The following is a 16156-nucleotide window of genomic DNA, read 5'->3' on the forward strand; positions in this document are numbered from 1 at the left end:
GTTTACCCCACTCGGCGGCGCGCCCCTGCGGGCGGCTGGTTTGCGGGCGGCGTCGGAGACGCTGAACCCGGGAGTCAGTCGGCCACGATTGGTCGGTGACTGGGAGGAGGACGCTGGGTGGGAGGGCTGGGAGCCAGGCGTTGCAGTGGCAACTCTCTGCCGCTAGATGCCGCTCCCTCCCAACGGGAGCCGGGCGCGGGTTCGTGGCCGACAGATGGCGCCTGCGCGTTCCATTCGCCTCCAAGTCGCCGAAGAGCGAACACCCCAAACAATCCCGAAGCGCCACCAAAAAAAAAAAAAAAAAAAAAAAAAAAAAAAAAAAAAAAAAAGAAAAAAAAACCCCGCCGGATCCGACCGCCACTTTCAAAACCCCCCACCGCTCTAGAACCGCGGGAGCTTCCGTCCCTGAGTAGAATTCGAGGGTGTAAAGAAGAGGAAGGGGAAAAATATCTTGTACCAGCCCAGGGGTGAAGAAGCCCCCGGCCTGAGAAAGAAGGAGGAGTGGGGGAGGCGAACAGTCTCGTTGCTGCCTCTGTGTACGCTGAGGGGGGAGGTAAGTTATAAAATGGCGGAGGCGAAGCTTCTAGAAGTTTGGAGGGGCACCCGGAGGGCGCGGGGCCCACCGTGAGGTGTGTATGGTTGAAACAGGGCGAGAGAGAGGAGTTGGGAGGGAAAAAGGTTGGGCACTCTGTTGCCATTGAATTTCCCCTCTGCTTCCTTCGCCCCCATGGGGGGCAGCCATGGAGTGGGGGACAGAGTCCACGCGGGAGGATCTTCCTCGCCCCCGCGGCGCCCCCGGCCCTCCTTTCTCTCTTCTCCCCCCAAGTCGCTACCCCAACACTTACAAGGAACTTCCAGCCCCCCTTCCTCCCTACCTCCTACTCCTAGAGTGGCTTTCTACCGCAGGGCTCTTCTTTTCGACTACCCTCGCTGAAGATTTTCTCTTCCTTCCCTCGCCCAACTCTCCCTCGGGGCCTCTACGGAGACCCCCCCCCCATGGGTGGCCCAAAATGGAGAACGCGGAGCAGCGCAAGATGGAGGCTCCGCTTCTCTGTGTAGCAGTAGATTTAGGTTCCTTTTCTCCGGCAGGCTCATAAGCCTAGGAGAGCCCGTACTGGAGGTGGGGTGGGGTGCGAGCCGTAGTCGGGGGAGGAAAGCCGGGAGGCTGTGGTTGGGGTTGGGGAGAGCGCGGTGTCGCGGTGAGGGGAAGGCAGAGAGCAAAATGGTGGTGCTGGGAACCTAGGGGGGAGGGGAGAAAGGAGGCTCAGTTGTGTATATTTGGGCCTCGGACCGAGGGAGGCGAGGGAAAATCTACTCTGATCACACCCCTCCCTCGTGCCCCCTCCCTTCTCCCTTCCCCTCCTTCCTTCCCTCCCTCCCCCCTCCCTCCCTCTCTTCTTCCCTTCCTAGAGAGGGAACAACATTCATGTGACGGGCCCCTCTGCTTCTCCCCCGCCCCATCATCTCCAGCGCGTGGTGGGGGAACTGCTGGGGAAGGCGATTGGCATCGATCTCTCCATCCCTTCCGAGGCCCGACTTCGGTCAGTTTTCTTCGGGCAACAATTTTCTAAATCGGCTGGGGTCTGGCGGTGTTGGCCCCCGCGCGCAGACCTTGCCCCGAAGGGGGCCCTGCCTGCCTGGCATGGGCGGAGGGGGGAAGGGCGGGAGTGGAAGGCTGTTTGTTGGGGGGTTTTGGCGCCACTTTTGTTTTAGTTTTAGTGCTGCTTTTCATTCCCACCCCCACCCGCACTGTCTTTCTCAAGGCACGAACTGAGCTGATCCTTGCCCCAGGTAGGCAGCCTGTGCGTTTTCACTCCACACTTTTATTCTTGCTCGGGGTCGACTTTCTTTTTTCTTCTCCCCTGGATCCGGAGATCTGCGGACGGCGATTTGGGGACGAAAAGGGTCGGATGGGCCGTGGGAGAGAGAAGGTGTGGGAAACAGCATCAAGTAGTTCCGCAAAACTTTGAGCCCCGTTCCCATTTTCTTTTGGCCTAGAATTGTGAACGTATTGTTGATTTCGGCCTTTTTTCCCCCCGTCGCGAGAATGTCTTGTTTTGCCTTTAGTTTTTTATAAACCGCTGTACTTTCGACATTTAGTTTCCGCTCCCCCTTGGTGCATATGTCATTTTATTTTTAATCCTTAACTGTAATGGGTTATCGTGTGATTTTCGTGCTTCAGTGCTCGGCTTTAATTTTTAATATTGCATTAGTAGTTTCATCCGGTTTGTGAGACTTTCTCTTCCGTGGCCTAGAATGTTTTTTATGTTGTTGCTTACCACCCCTCTTCTCTCTCCCTCCTTCTTTCTCTTGGATGTAGTTTTTAAATTGAGGGCCATGGTGTTGGATTAAATGTTAATTTACAGTTTACATGATATATCTATTGGAAACTTTTGATCTGTAAGGTTGGATTTAAGTAAACGAGACGCTTGTGTTGGTTTGCAATGGTTCCTTAAAATGCGCGGGCCATCCCCTTCTCCCACCGTAAAGCCCCATCTTCCCTTCACACTGGAGTGTAAATTCCATACCCCTTTTCTCCCACGGACCGCCGTATTTCACAGCAGCCACACCCTGTATTTGTCTCTGTGGATTGGACTCATTATCAGCTTAATTTAGTGACTCTTAAACCACCATGATGGGACTTGCTTAAGCACGAAGCTTCTTTTCCTGTTTAGTCCTAGTGGTTAGTGTCGAAAGAGGAATAATCGAGGTTTCTTGATGAAACCTAGTGCGGTCCAACCTCTGCCTTTTTTCTGTTGTCTTTTTTCCTACTCCGGGCTGTTGGCGGTGTCAGCACCGCTGCTGGGGGCGGGGGTGGAGGGGAGAAAGAGTCGGGTTACCGAAGTGCGTCATTCCTGGCTCTAGCAGGGCCTGCTCGGGAGCTGCTGGTGTTTGTTACTGTCCTCGCAGCACTTTTCTGCCAACCTTCTCTCTCTGCGTATTGGTTAGGAGCAAAAGCAGGAGGCGGTCTCCTAATTCTGTCTGTAGCCTAGCGCGTTACGTTTAAGGGTATATGTGAACTTATTTTGTTAAAAAAAAAAAGGCCCTGGGAAGTGGATGCATTTGTTTAATGACATATAATTCAGGTAGTTTAGGCTTGCTCTCATATACTTTACGATGAACAGTGGGGTTAATTTTCAACATTTTCAACCACTTACGTTAAAATGCCTGGTTTTCTTTCTACATTGATACCAATCTATAATTAGGGATCAGAAGGACCAGTTTAAGGTATGTAAGTGTTCAGCAGTTTTTCAAGTGGTTGAATTGCAGTTTTATGGCACATTATGTTAAATAGTCGATTTTTTTCGTTTTGAACTAAGGTGCCACGTTAAGTAAGTTAATTGCAAATGTTTAAGTCCGTTTTCATCACATTTCCCTATTTGTTTTTTTAGGTATAATTTTAAATATGCCCTTTGGGTTTTATGGACTTCGTTAAAATTCTTAAAGATGGTTATATCTTTGTGTTTAACTGAGTTCTTAAATTTATCACCTACCAAGGAATTGTGTAAGGCGGCTGTATAGTTACATTGTAGGATTTTGACTTCTTAACTTGCTAGTTTTTGATACTTTTGCTATCTCTGGGTAGAAGTGTACTTAGAGAACATAGTATCTTCCTCTTAATTATTTTTGAAGATAATAATGAGAGGAGGGAGTGGGTAGGAGGTAGGTGTGAAACAGAAGTGGCCTTGAGTTGATTGTTGTAGCTGGATGAATACAGAAGCGCTCATTGTTACTATCATTCTCTCTACTTTTGTGTATGCTGTTAAAAATTTCCATAGTTTAAGAGAAATTTTGTTTTGCAGAAGAATTTCCAGATTGTCTTACAGTCTTGGGGGTAATGACTTAAGTTTATATTTACATGTCAAAATTACTTGCATGGGAAGTTTAGCCTTGTGTAAGTGATTACACAATACTTGGCAAAACTTTCAAAAAAAAAAAAAACGTTTAAACAGGAACTAGTATAAAACAGGCAACATAAATAAAGTTCAACAAATTGGTTGAACTTTAAATGTTTATAGTTTAGCCTGAATGTGCTCTACTTTTAGTTTCCTTTTTAATTCTTTGAAAACAGGAAAATTCCATTTGCAAATTTTGTAAATTCTGCTTGGTGTCTATTTCATCAAGTTGGAGTTACAGTGAGTCAGTATGAAAGGGATTTACTATTAATAGGAGGGGCTTTGGCAGTTGCAGTAAGTGACAGTGGAAGGGATTGAGGTACCATAGGGAACATTCCTGGTAGAAAGATCTAGGTAGCTGAATTCAGTTTCAGGATTTGGTGTTTAATGACTAGGTAGAGAAGCGGGTTGGAAAAGAAATGTACTTATTAGCTATTCCTTCCCACTGTGAAGTAACTATAGTATTCTAAGGTGTATCAGAGACTGGCAGAGAGGGTGGAGTGGGTTCTTTTTTTTTTTTTTTTTAACTGATATGAAAATGAGTGTTTACATTTAAAATGGTTTAAATCACCCCATGCCCCAAGGATCTGGTGCTATAACTAGTTAGAAGTTGATATGTAAAATATTTCAGTATTCTCTGTTAACATTCTGACCATTACCCATAAACAGTAAAAATGTGTTGCAATGAAAATCCTTGGTCTCCCTTAATTAGTGTATTCGTGAACTGCTCCTAAATTCTATTAAGGTAAGTGCCTTTTTTTTTTTTTTTTTCCCGGCAGTTTTGTACGTTCAGTGTCAGGTTTATTTTTTCCCCCCTAGGAGATACATTTTAAAAATATATATCACAGTTCTGAAAGGAATCCAAAATAATGGATATATAATTTATAGCAAAATTTCACCCCAATCTGGGAACAGACATTTTATGACTGTTATCATTAATCTGTTTGTGTATTTCATATTCAGAATTTTAGCTTTAGAAGGATGTTAAAGGAAAATAGGTGACATATTTCAAATTTTTATTCATATACAAATATTCTTAGTAGATGGTAAGGATTGTGGCATCAGATTTATTTTATTGTGGTGAGGCAATAGCTAAACTAATACACCAACACATGATGACTTTGGTAACTTTCAAGTATATTTAGTTAGGATTTTTTAAAGCCCAAACGCTCAAATAAGATTTTCTTGAAATCAAATTCTACATTTCTTTTTCAACTTTATTGACTTCTGCGGTCACCTGAGGACTTATGAATTAAAATGAATGGGATGGGCTTGGGAGACAGGCTAAGGCTCATATCTATTCCTTTGGGAATTTAGGGTTAGATGTGAAAATATGCAGTTTAGTAATGCTTAATATTGTACATGTTTAATTGATACCACCCACAGTCATATGTGGGAAGGTAGTAAACAGAGAATAGCATAATCTTTCTGCTTTGGGTTCTTTATAATAGATGGCAGACTTCAGTTTTTGATGCTGCAAGTTGACTTTTGAACTTAAACCAAGATCGACTGGGCACAGTGGCTCACACCTGTAATACCAACACTTTGGGAGGCTGAGAGGCCGAAGTGGGAGGATCGCTTGAGCCCAAGGAGTTCAAGACCAGCCTGGGCAACATAGGGAGACCCCATCTTTACAGACAATTTAAAAATTAGATGTGGTGGTGCACACCTGTGGTCCCAGCTATTTGGGAAGCTGAGGCAGGAGGATTGCCTGAGCCTGGTAGATAGAGGCTGCGGTAAGCCATGATTGCGCCACTGCACCCAGCCTGGGCAACAGAGCAAGACCCTGTCTCAAAAAAAATTAAAAAACTAAAACTTACAGTTTACTATATAATGGAGTACCATTTTGGGAGTTGGGGAGAATAGCAAGGGAGAGGGATAGTCTCAGGTGTGGGCATCAGTATATACTGATGTTGGAGTATATGCAATCAGTATATACTGATTGTTGGAGAGTAAGGAAGGAACTTTAAAGACAGGCTATTTTAAAAGTGTTTGGCTGGGTGCCTTGGCTCACGCCTGTAATCCTAGCACTTTGGGAGGCTGAGGCGGGCGGATCATGAGATCAGGAGTTCAAGACCAGCCTGGCCAACATGGTGAAACCCCCATCTCTACTAAAAATACAAAAATTAGCTGGGCGTGGTGGTGCGTGTCTGTAGTCCTAGCTACTTGGAAGGCTGAGGCAGAGGTTGCAGTGAACTGAGATAGCGCCACTGCACTCTAGCCTGGGTGACAGAGCGAGACTCAGTCTACAAAAAAAAAAGTTCTTTATATTCTTCTGCATTGGCTATATGTTCAGGACTTTAGTTCGTGGTTCAATACTGTCCCTGTGTAATAATTCTTTATGTTTCTGTGTATCATAAATGATGGTTATCGTGTGTTCTGATCGGCAAAGATATGTGAGAAAGGAAAATTATCAGTTTGATTTTTCAGTCTCTTGAGTTGCCTGCTTTACGTTTAATTTACCCAAATTTTATATTTCTTCATTGTAAGTGGTGTTGCTTGGTGGAGTCTAATTTTTGTGTATATGCCTTTTAAAAATCTACACATCTTCAGCAGCTGTGGTAATCTGCTATCTGAATTGTGTTTTTAATGTATGCTTGCTATAGATCTTTGATACTCACCAGTAGACACCGAGGAGTCTTTACGTATGGTTATTGTAGTAAGTCAAGAAGAGATTTATTTATTTTTTGAGACGGGTTTTGTTCTTGTTGCCCAGGCTGGAGTGCAGTGGCGTGATGTTGGGCTCCCTGCAACCTTTGCCTCTCATGTTCAAGCGATTCTCCTGCCTCAGCCTCCCAGTAGCTGGGATTACAGGTGCCCGCTACCACGCCCAGCTAATTTTTTGTGTTTTTAGTAGAGACATGGTTTCACCATGTTGGCCAGGGTGGTCTCAAACTCCTGACCTCAGGTGATCCACCCACCACAGCCTCCCAAAGTGCTGGAATTACAGGCAGAGCCGCTGTGCCTGGCCAAGAAGAGATTATTGAAATTGTTTTACATTCCTTCTGCTGAAGAAAGAGAGGATGAATAATGTCAATGGTGTATTCTTTTCTTTGAGATGGAGTTTCGCTCTTGTTGCCCAGGCTGGAGTGCAAGGGCGCGATCTCAGCTCACTGCAACCTCTGCCTCCTGGGTTCAAGCGATTCTCCCGCCTCAGCCTCCCGAGTAGCTGGGATTACAGGCATGCGCCACCACGCCCGTCTAATTTTGTATTTTTAGTAGAGATGGGGTTTCTCCGTGTTGGTCAGGCTGGTCTCGAACTCCCGACCTCAGGTGATCTGCCCGCCTCAGCCTCCCAAGGTGCTGGGATTACAGACGTGAGCCACTGTGCCCAGCTGGTCTATTTTTTATTACAGTCATGCATTGCTTAATGGCGGGCATACCTTCTGAGAAATGCATCTTTAGGTGATTTTGGTTTGTGAACATCATACAGTGTACTTACACACACCTAGATGGAATAGCCTACTACACACCTATGCCATATAGTAGGGCCTGTTGCTCCTAGGCTACAATCCTGTACAGCATGTTGCTGTACTGAATATCGTAGGTGGTTATAACACAGTGGTAAGTGTTTGCGTTTGAAAACAAAAAAGATACAATAAAAATATGATAGAAAAGAAAAATTAATACACCTCTATAGGGCAGCTCCCTTATAATCTTATGGGACTACTGTCTTTTTTTTTTTTTTTTGAGACGGAGTCTCCCTCTGTCGCTCAGGCTAGGGTGGAGTAGCGAGATCTTGGCTCACTGCAACCTCTGCCTACTGAGTTCAAGCGATTCTCCTGCCTCAGTCTCCCCAAGTGCTGGGATTACAGGTGCGTGCCACCACACCCAGCTAATTTTTGTATTTTTAATAGAGACGGGTTTTCACCATGTTGGTCAGGCTGGTCTCAAACTCCTGACCTCATGATCTGCCTGCCTTGGCCTCCCCAAGTGCTGGGATTACAGGCATGAGCCACCGTGCCCGGGTGGGACCACTGTCTTATATGCAGTCTGTTGTGGGCTAAAATGTCATTATATGGCACATGACTGTATTTTAATTGGGAAATACATTAATAGGCTTGATGAGACAAACTAGGGAGATTTCAGTAAGCTCTGCCTAATTTAAGGGACAACTCAAAGATAAAAGTCCTTTATAAGAAATAAGTTGTCTGGGCGTGGTGACTCACCCTCTGAATCCCAGCATTTTGGGAGGCCAAGGTGGGAAGATCTGTTGAGCCCAGGAGTTTGAGACTAGCCTGGGCAACGTAGGGAGACCCCATCTCTACAAAAAAATTTAAAAATTAGCTGGGTGTGGTTGTGCAGCCTGTGGCCCCAGTTACTGGGGAGGCTGAGGTGGAAGGATCACTTGAACCCCAGGAGGTTGAGGCTGCAGTGAGCCATGATCATGCCTTTGCACTTCATCCTGGGTAACAGAGTAAGGCCTTATCTCAAAAAGTTTAAATTCTGTTGTACATTATTCAAGGAGGGGGAAAACAAGTCCTATTTACATTTTTGCAAGAATAACTTTTGAAACCTGAAGCATTCTAAGAAACTTAGTTTAACTGCTATTTAAGTTCCTACTGTATATCAGTAACCTTGTTTTAATCTTCTGTTTAATCTTCTCAACCACTTTGCAAGATAGGCGGTCCTCATCATTTTACACATGGGGAAGTTGACGCTCTTAGAGAGTAAATGCCTTGTCCCAAGTCACTTGATGATAATTGAGGGCTTTGGATTCACACTCTGATTAGCCTGGCCTCAAAACCTTTGTGCTTTTTTGTTAAAACTCAGTTGTTTCCCTTACCTGGTTTAGGTCTTGGGCTATCTGTCATCAGAGAGCATGCATTCTTATTTTAATTTTACAAAATCAAGACTCTTTTTCATGTACAGTGCAAGGTAAATACAGATTTTTACCCAGAGTCACATGAGTTGCTGCCTGAGGTCTATATTGTCTTCTTCTTTTTTTTTTTTTTTTTTTTTTTTTTTTTGAGACAGAGTCTTGCTCTTAGAGTGCAGTGGCCGGATCTCGGCTCACTGCAAGCTCCGCCTCCCGGGTTTACGCCATTCTCCTGCCTCAGCCTCCCGAGTAGCTGGGACTACAGGCACCCGCCACCTCGCCCGGCTATTTTTTTGTATTTTTTACTAGAGAGGGGGTTTCACCAGGTTAGCCAGGATGGTCTCGATCTCCTGACCTCGTGATCCGCCTGTCTCGGCCTCCCAAAGTGCTGGGATTACAGGCTTGAGCCACCGCGCCCGGCCTATATTGTCTTCTAATAGTAATAGAAGTAGTTGAAATAAATCTAAGCGTTGGTTTTGTTTGCTTATGCTTATTAAAGTTTTTGGGATAATGAATTATATTCTTGAATTTTTTTGGGTGAAATCATATGAGACATGAAATGATTTCATAGATATTTTTTCTTTTATGTCATTTATGCTCTATTTAAAATGGAGATTGTCTCTGAGAAATGTTCCCCAGTCCTTCAGCTTGTTTTATTGAGTGGTTAGATTTGAAGTAAAACGTTCAGGCTAATCTTTAACAATTCAGCACTCTGGTTCTTTAGGGGGATTTTTTGTTATCTAATTGTACCTTGAAAATACTTTTTTATTCTATTAATGTCTCCTGTTGTTTGCTTATACTTCCTATTTTAGTTCATCTTTCACTACTAAGTTTTCTTGTTGTTACTGTTATCAGGTGATAAATAGTTAATATCAGGGCCCCAAGTTACTAGGTTCATTAGTGATCGGTATCTTAGTCTCAGTTTTCTTTTTCCTTTCTGTTTTTTCCCCCCCCAGACAGAGTTTTACTCTTGTTGCTCAGGCTGTGGTGCAGTTGCACGATGGGCTCACAGCAACCTCCACCTCCCAGGTTCAAGCGATTCCCTCACCTCAGCCTCCCAAGTAGCTGGGACTACAGGCGTGTGCCACCACGCCCGGCTAATTTTTTGTGTTTTTGGTAGAGATGGGATTTCCCCATGTTGGCCAGACTGGTCTGGAACTCCCGATCTCAGGTGATCCACCCATCTCCACCTCCTAAAGTGCTGGGATTACAGCCGTGAGCCACCACGCCCACCCGGTCTTCCTGTTTATTTGTTATTTGTTTTTTTTTAAATTGTAACTGAAGTTTTTTTTTATCTGAAGGAATTCTGGATGTTGGACTTCTGACCTAAGATAAATTTGTGGAGACAAGGAAAACCAAATGTATCTATTTGTGCTTTTCATTGCCATGAGTCAAATTTATATATTTATATTGATCATTCCTTTAAGCTTTAACATGTAGGAAATACTTTTTTCTCAGGTGATGAACAGCAAGCAGTCTTAGACTCTTTGTTCATTGAGGAGTCTTTTCGTCCATATTTCCCCCTTTGTATTCCAAGAAAATCAAGAACTGGTGTTCCATGACAGAATTACTCCCCAAGGCATCCATCATATATTATAAATTAGTTTCTCCCCTGCACATCTAGAAAGATATTAGTTAGGTATTATTCTTGGGAGACTTCAGGAAATAGTCACTCAAGTCATTTTCTGAGTTCTGTAGTCAAGTCATTTTCTGAGTTCTGTAGTTAACATGAGGAACACTGGTTGAGACAGGCTGCTAGAATATTAAGGGACTTGGTTTGGCACTAAAGTTTTACTTTTCACTGTCACTTTCCCGTTAGTAACTCTAATATGGCCTCTATTACAATTCGTGATACAATGTGAATGCTGTTGATACTGCTATTGCTGTGGGATAAATTGGTTAGTGTTGATTTCAAGCAGTTAGTGCTGCTTAGTTTTTTGGAAGAATTTAATGTGGGACATTAAATGCATCATTTTATTTATAAGAAGGAATATTGTGGGAGCACTGTTCATTATACAGTTCAAAATCTTCTATAAGAAGTCACTGACAGTGACTAACATTAACAAGAACTAATACTAACTGAACTCTTACCATATGCCAGATACTCTTAAAAAATGCTTTGTGTGTATTAGCTTACTTTATCTTCATAACTCTATGAGGTAGGGTGACCATATGATTTATTGTTCAAGCCAGGATACTTTTGAGCCTGAAAGGGATTGCTTCTTGGCCTTTTGGCTAAGATCAAGTGAAGAGTGAGTGAAAGGGGGCACTCACCAAATGGCATGCTGAGATAATAGCAGAAACTAGGACTGTTTGAGAGAAAGGATATATGATGACCCTAATTAATACCTTCTTTTTCAGAAGAAACTGAAGCATAGAGAGACCAAATAACTTGCCCACTTAGTAAGCATTAAGAAGGGATTTAAAACCTCTGTAGAGGCTGGGCACGGTGGCTCATGCCTGTAATCCCAGCACTTTGGGAGGCCGAGGCAGGTGGAGCACCTGAGTCAGGAGTTCAAGACCAGCCTAGCCAACATGGTGAAACCCCATCTCTACCAAAAACATAAAAATTAACCAGGTGTGGTGGCGTGTGCTTGTAATCCCAGCTTCTTGGGAGGCTAAGGCAGGAGAACCCCCTGAACCTGGGGGTGGAGGTTACAGTGAGCTGAGATCGTGTCACTGCACTCCAGCCTGGGCGACAGAGCGAGACTCTGTCTCTAAAATAAAATAAAATAAGACCTGTAGGGATTTCCGTGGGAATGAAGGTGATTTAAATTATTTTAAATTGCCATATTCTGGGAGTTTGTTTACTTTTACCCTTTTGGGGGAGTTTTTATTGGTACATGGTCAATAGTAAAAAGACAAGATAGTGTTTTTTTTAAAAATCCAGGAGAATTTCCAGTTGAATCTTTTTCAAGTGGCTGTTAGACTGAGGTGATTATATTGTCTTAATGTTGAAAAGCAACTTTCCTGAGGGCCACCTAAGTTAAAACAAAACTCTAAGATAACCAGTACGTATTATTCAGGTTCCTTTTACCATTTTCTTAGGAAGAAATGTGGATTGTGGAAATTTTTTCTGAGAAGACAGTAGAAAGAAGATGAATCCTTTTGTGACTAGGGAGAAGTGTTACTATAAAAGAAAGAAAAATATTCAGTTTAGAGACTTTTGAAGGTAAACTGATTCTGTAGCATAGTTTGAGAGTTAAGTCTTATAGAGGTTGATATGTCATTTCATAAAATAAATATTCCTCTTTTATTGCGATTTTTAAAGCTATTTTATGTTTCTGGCCTGTTTATGCTTGTGCTGTCACCTCAAAAAATATTACTGAAGGTGAATTCAAATGTAGAGAAGTGATTTTGGCACAATTGTGGAAACAACTATATTGTAAACTAAGATCTTTTTTTTTTTTTTTTTTTTTTCCTTTGAGTGGGAGTGAATGGTAGTATCTGATCTTAAGGGCACTTCCAGTTTTGTTTTCATACTTGGCTATTTTAGTAGTTCATTGAGTAATTTGTGTTTTTTTTTTTCCCCCTAGCTGGTTGACGTTTGGAGGTTTTGTTGGTGTCACTATCATTAAATAGGTCCGTTTAATTTTTAAGGTCTTTTATTTAGTTAATTGAAACCATTATGAGACAAGATATAGCTTGAAGGGGGACTGCATTTCTGACCATATAAAGGAATTTGTGGTCTGTGTAGTGACTATGGGAGACAAAAGGTTATTTTGGGGAGATTTGATTTATTATATAAGATTAATGGGCTGGGCTAGGTGGTTCATTTCTGTATTCCCAGCATTTTGGGAGGCTGAGGCTGGTGGATCGCTTGAGCTCAGGAGTTCGAGACCAGCTTGGGCAACATGGTAAAACGCCCCCTCTACCAAAAATACAAAAAAAAAAAAAAAAAAGAACCCAATCAGCCTGGTGCGGTGGCGCTCACCTGTGGTCTCAGCTACTCAGGTGGCAGAGGTGGGAGGATCACTTGAGCCTGGGAGGCGGAGGTTGCAGTGAGCTGAGATCGTGACATTGTACTCCAGCCTGGGTGATAGAGTGAGACCCCCACTCAAAAAACAAAAAGCAGTAGTAAAATAAAATTAAAGAAATGCAGTTGGATTTTAAATATACTATATTGGTGGTTTTTAAGCTGGGGTCCATGGGTGGGATAGAGATTTGTGAACCCTGTCAAATTATGTCCAAACTATATACATGCATTTCATAAGTTTCTCTAGGGCTGTTAAAATCAGCTGGTATTTAAAGTACTTATGGGGGACTGGGTGCGGTGGCTCATCGTGCCTATAATCCCAGCACTTTGGGAGGCTGAGGCAGGCAGAGCATGAGGTCAGGAGATCGAGACCATCCTGGCCAACATGGTGAAACCCCGTCTCTACTAAAATACAAAAAACGAGCCTAGCATGGTGGCGCGCGCGTGTTGTCCCAGCTACTCGGGTGGCTGAGGCAGGGGAATTGCTTGAACCCGGGAGGCTGAGATTGCAGTGAGCCGAGATTGCGCCACAGCACTCCAGCCTGGCAACAGAGCAAGACTCCGTTTCAAAAAAAAAAAAAAAGAAAAAAATAGGCTGGGAGTGGTGGCTCACGCCTGTAATCCCAGCACTTTGGGAGGCTGAGGTGGGCAGATCACCTGAGATCGGGAATTCAAGACTAGCCTGAGCAACATGGAGAAACCCCGTCTCTACTAAAAATACAAAATTAGCTTGGCATGGTGGCGCATGCCTGTAGTCCCAGCTATTTGGGAGGCTGAGGCAGGAGAATTGCTTGAACCTGGAAGGTGGAGGTTGCAGTGAGTTGAGATTGCGCCATTGCACTCTAGTCTGGGTGACAAGAGTGAAACTCCGTCTCAAAAAAAAAAAATGTACCTATGAAAGATGGGATATACAATGGTAAACTAGATTATGTAGTCTCTGCCCTTAGGGAATATAGTCAGTTGGACTTTGTCGCTACAGAAGTGTTAAAAAATACCTATTGAAATACTGTGTATTGGGTTTACTCTACATTAAAGAATATTGGGCTAAAACCAGCCATCCATGCAGTTTTGACATTGTGTTCCTAATTTGAGATTAGTGACAAATACTGAAAAATTAGGGCTTCACTGAAAAACTTTAGGGGAAAAATAACAACTGAGAAAACATACAAAACAACTGAGGGCTTTAACGTAGCCTTGGAATGCTTCAGTCTTTGGCAGTTGGTTGTTAATAAACTAAGTTAAAAGAGCCCATGATCATCATCTTTTTTTTTTTTTTTTTTTTTTTTTTTTTTGAGACAGAGCCTTACTCTGTTGGCCAAGCTGGAATGTAGTGGTGCAATCTTGGCTCACTGAAACCTCTACCTCCCGAGTTCAAGTGATTCTCCTGCCTCAGCCTCCCAAGTAGCTGGGATTACAGGCACTCGTCACCACACCTGGCTAATTTTTGTATTTTTAGTAGAGAAAGGGTTTCACTGTGTTGGCCAGGCTTGTGTTGACCTCCTGAGCTCAAGTGATAACCCCTGTCTTGGCCTCCCAAAGTGCTGGGATTACGGGCGTGAGCTACTGTGCCCGGCCCCATGATCATCTTATATATGCAATTACTGTTACCCAAAGGTTGATACCCTCTTCTTTTTTTTTTTAACTAGGCAAAGAACTTTATTAACCTTTGTTTCAAACTTGATTCCCAGGCTTCTTCGGCTTAATTAGCTGCAAAGAATGAATTGTGTATAAGCAAAAACTGAAAAGAGCTGCAGTGTCCAAGGGGCTTGGGCTTAAAAATATTAGAGATCTAGATTTTATCAGATCCATAAACAAAAATTTCTTAAAAAGCAGTCATAATATAAAATAGCAGCTCCCAGTAACTTCTTCAAGTTTTATCTTCAGAAGTTGACTCAATTCAGTTTGCCTCATTCTTGGAAGCCTCATCAGAATTCTCCGCAAGATCTGGAACTTCATCATCATCATCCTCTCCAGTAGCAAAGTGGTGCTTTTCCATCCACAGATTGTTTGGGCAGAGCTTCGGTCAGTCTCCTTAAACTAGTCAGACTATCTGCACCAAGCTGGTTTAAGATGCTGGGTAGCATTTCTGTCAGCTGCTTCGCCTCAGCATGGCCTGTAATGGTGAAAGTGTTCGCTGCCAGAGATGCCTGAACTTTAGGGTTGTTAAAGTAGATCACTGTTCCTTGGTTTGTAAACATATTCACCTCTTCAATACCAGAGATATTGTTTATCCCTAACTTCTTTAAGGAGAACCGAAGTTTTTTATCATCTGCTGTGGCTGTTCTGTGAACCACCTTCTTCTTTCTGCGAGCAGTTCCTTTCCCACCAATGCGCACTTGTGCCTGCAGTTTGGCGAGTTTTTTCCTGGTTCATGATTGTTTCTTTCATCTTGTCGGAGCGAATAAGGGGCCGCGCGGGGGACTAGGGTTGGTGCTCAGGGGATCTTGGGTGGACCAGCTGAGATCAGGCACACGCACACGGGGACGCAAGATGGCAGCTCTTTTTTTTTTTTTGAGATGGAGTCTTGCTCTGTTGCCCAGACTGGAGTGCAGTGGCGTGATCTCGGCTCACTGCAACCTCTGCCTCCTGGGTTCAGGCGATTGTCTTGCCTCAGCCTCCTGAGTAGCTGGGATTACAGGTGCGTGCCACCATGCCTGGCTAATTTTTGTATTTTTTGTACAGATGGGGTTTCACCATGTTGGTCAGGCTGGTCTCGAACTCCTGACCTCGTGATCCACCTGCCTTGGCCTCCCAAAGTGCTGGGATTACAGGCATGAGCCACCGCACCTGGCCTAGTATTTGATTTTCATTTCATTCACTCGCCCACACACCCATCATATAAAATGATTGAGGTTTGGTATACTTGTACGATAATCTTTTTCCTTAGATTTCCAACCTTTTTCTCCTTTTAAAAGCAAGGAGAATTTTTGCACTCACCAGTGTGTCTACTGCCTTGTACCTAACTTGCAAACTTTATGGTGGCTAAATATTATTACAAAGAATGTGTTTAATATCTTCTTACAAAGCTAGAGGCATTTTTTTGTGGTCTAAAGAAATAGTATTAAAGATAGGAACATGAACCTTTGAGAATTTCCCTTCTACACTGTTATAAAGAAGAAGATAAAGTGTAGGAAATATTATTAGCAAAACCATAATATTTTTTCCTTTGGGATATGTCCCTCCCTGTTTCCACCACTCATTCAGGCCAAAAGACATTCCTCAGACTTTACTCCTGGCAGGAGAATTGAGGAAGTGGTGGTAGTCATGGCTGGCAGGGAAACAGAAGCATGAAGGTATGTTTTTGAAAAGCAAACTTGTCAATTACAAATGGATTTTTCCAGTTGTGAGTATATGTACTTTTTTTTGAGCCGGAGTTTCGCTCTTGTTGCCCAGGCTGGACTGCAGCCTCTGCCTCCTGGGTTCAAGCAATTCTCCTGCCTCAGCCTCCCGAGTAGCTGGGATTAC

At 43.3% G+C, this 16156-nt stretch overlaps 1 protein-coding gene and 1 pseudogene across 24 annotated transcripts in view; one reads left to right on the top strand and one right to left on the bottom strand.

Moving 5' to 3' along the window:
- Positions 1-365: 365 nt before the first annotated feature.
- Positions 366-16156, top strand: part of STAG2 (STAG2 cohesin complex component) — a 140013-nt gene continuing 124222 nt past the window's right edge. For 6 of the 24 annotated variants that reach the window (XM_015128143.3, XM_077988336.1, XM_077988340.1 and 3 more), the window contains exon 1: positions 366-553. The gene's annotated coding sequence lies outside the window, so the exon portion shown is untranslated. Of the gene's footprint in view, positions 630-996; positions 1121-1422; positions 1792-16156 lie in introns of those variants that run through there. The other 18 variants (XM_077988341.1, XM_077988345.1, XM_015128144.3 and 15 more) reach the window with 5 other exon arrangements.
- Positions 14463-15079, bottom strand: LOC706774 (transcription factor BTF3 pseudogene; annotated as a pseudogene).

The sequence above is a fragment of the Macaca mulatta genome, chromosome X (assembly GCF_049350105.2).
Source record: "Macaca mulatta isolate MMU2019108-1 chromosome X, T2T-MMU8v2.0, whole genome shotgun sequence".
Lineage (NCBI taxonomy): Eukaryota > Metazoa > Chordata > Mammalia > Primates > Cercopithecidae > Macaca > Macaca mulatta.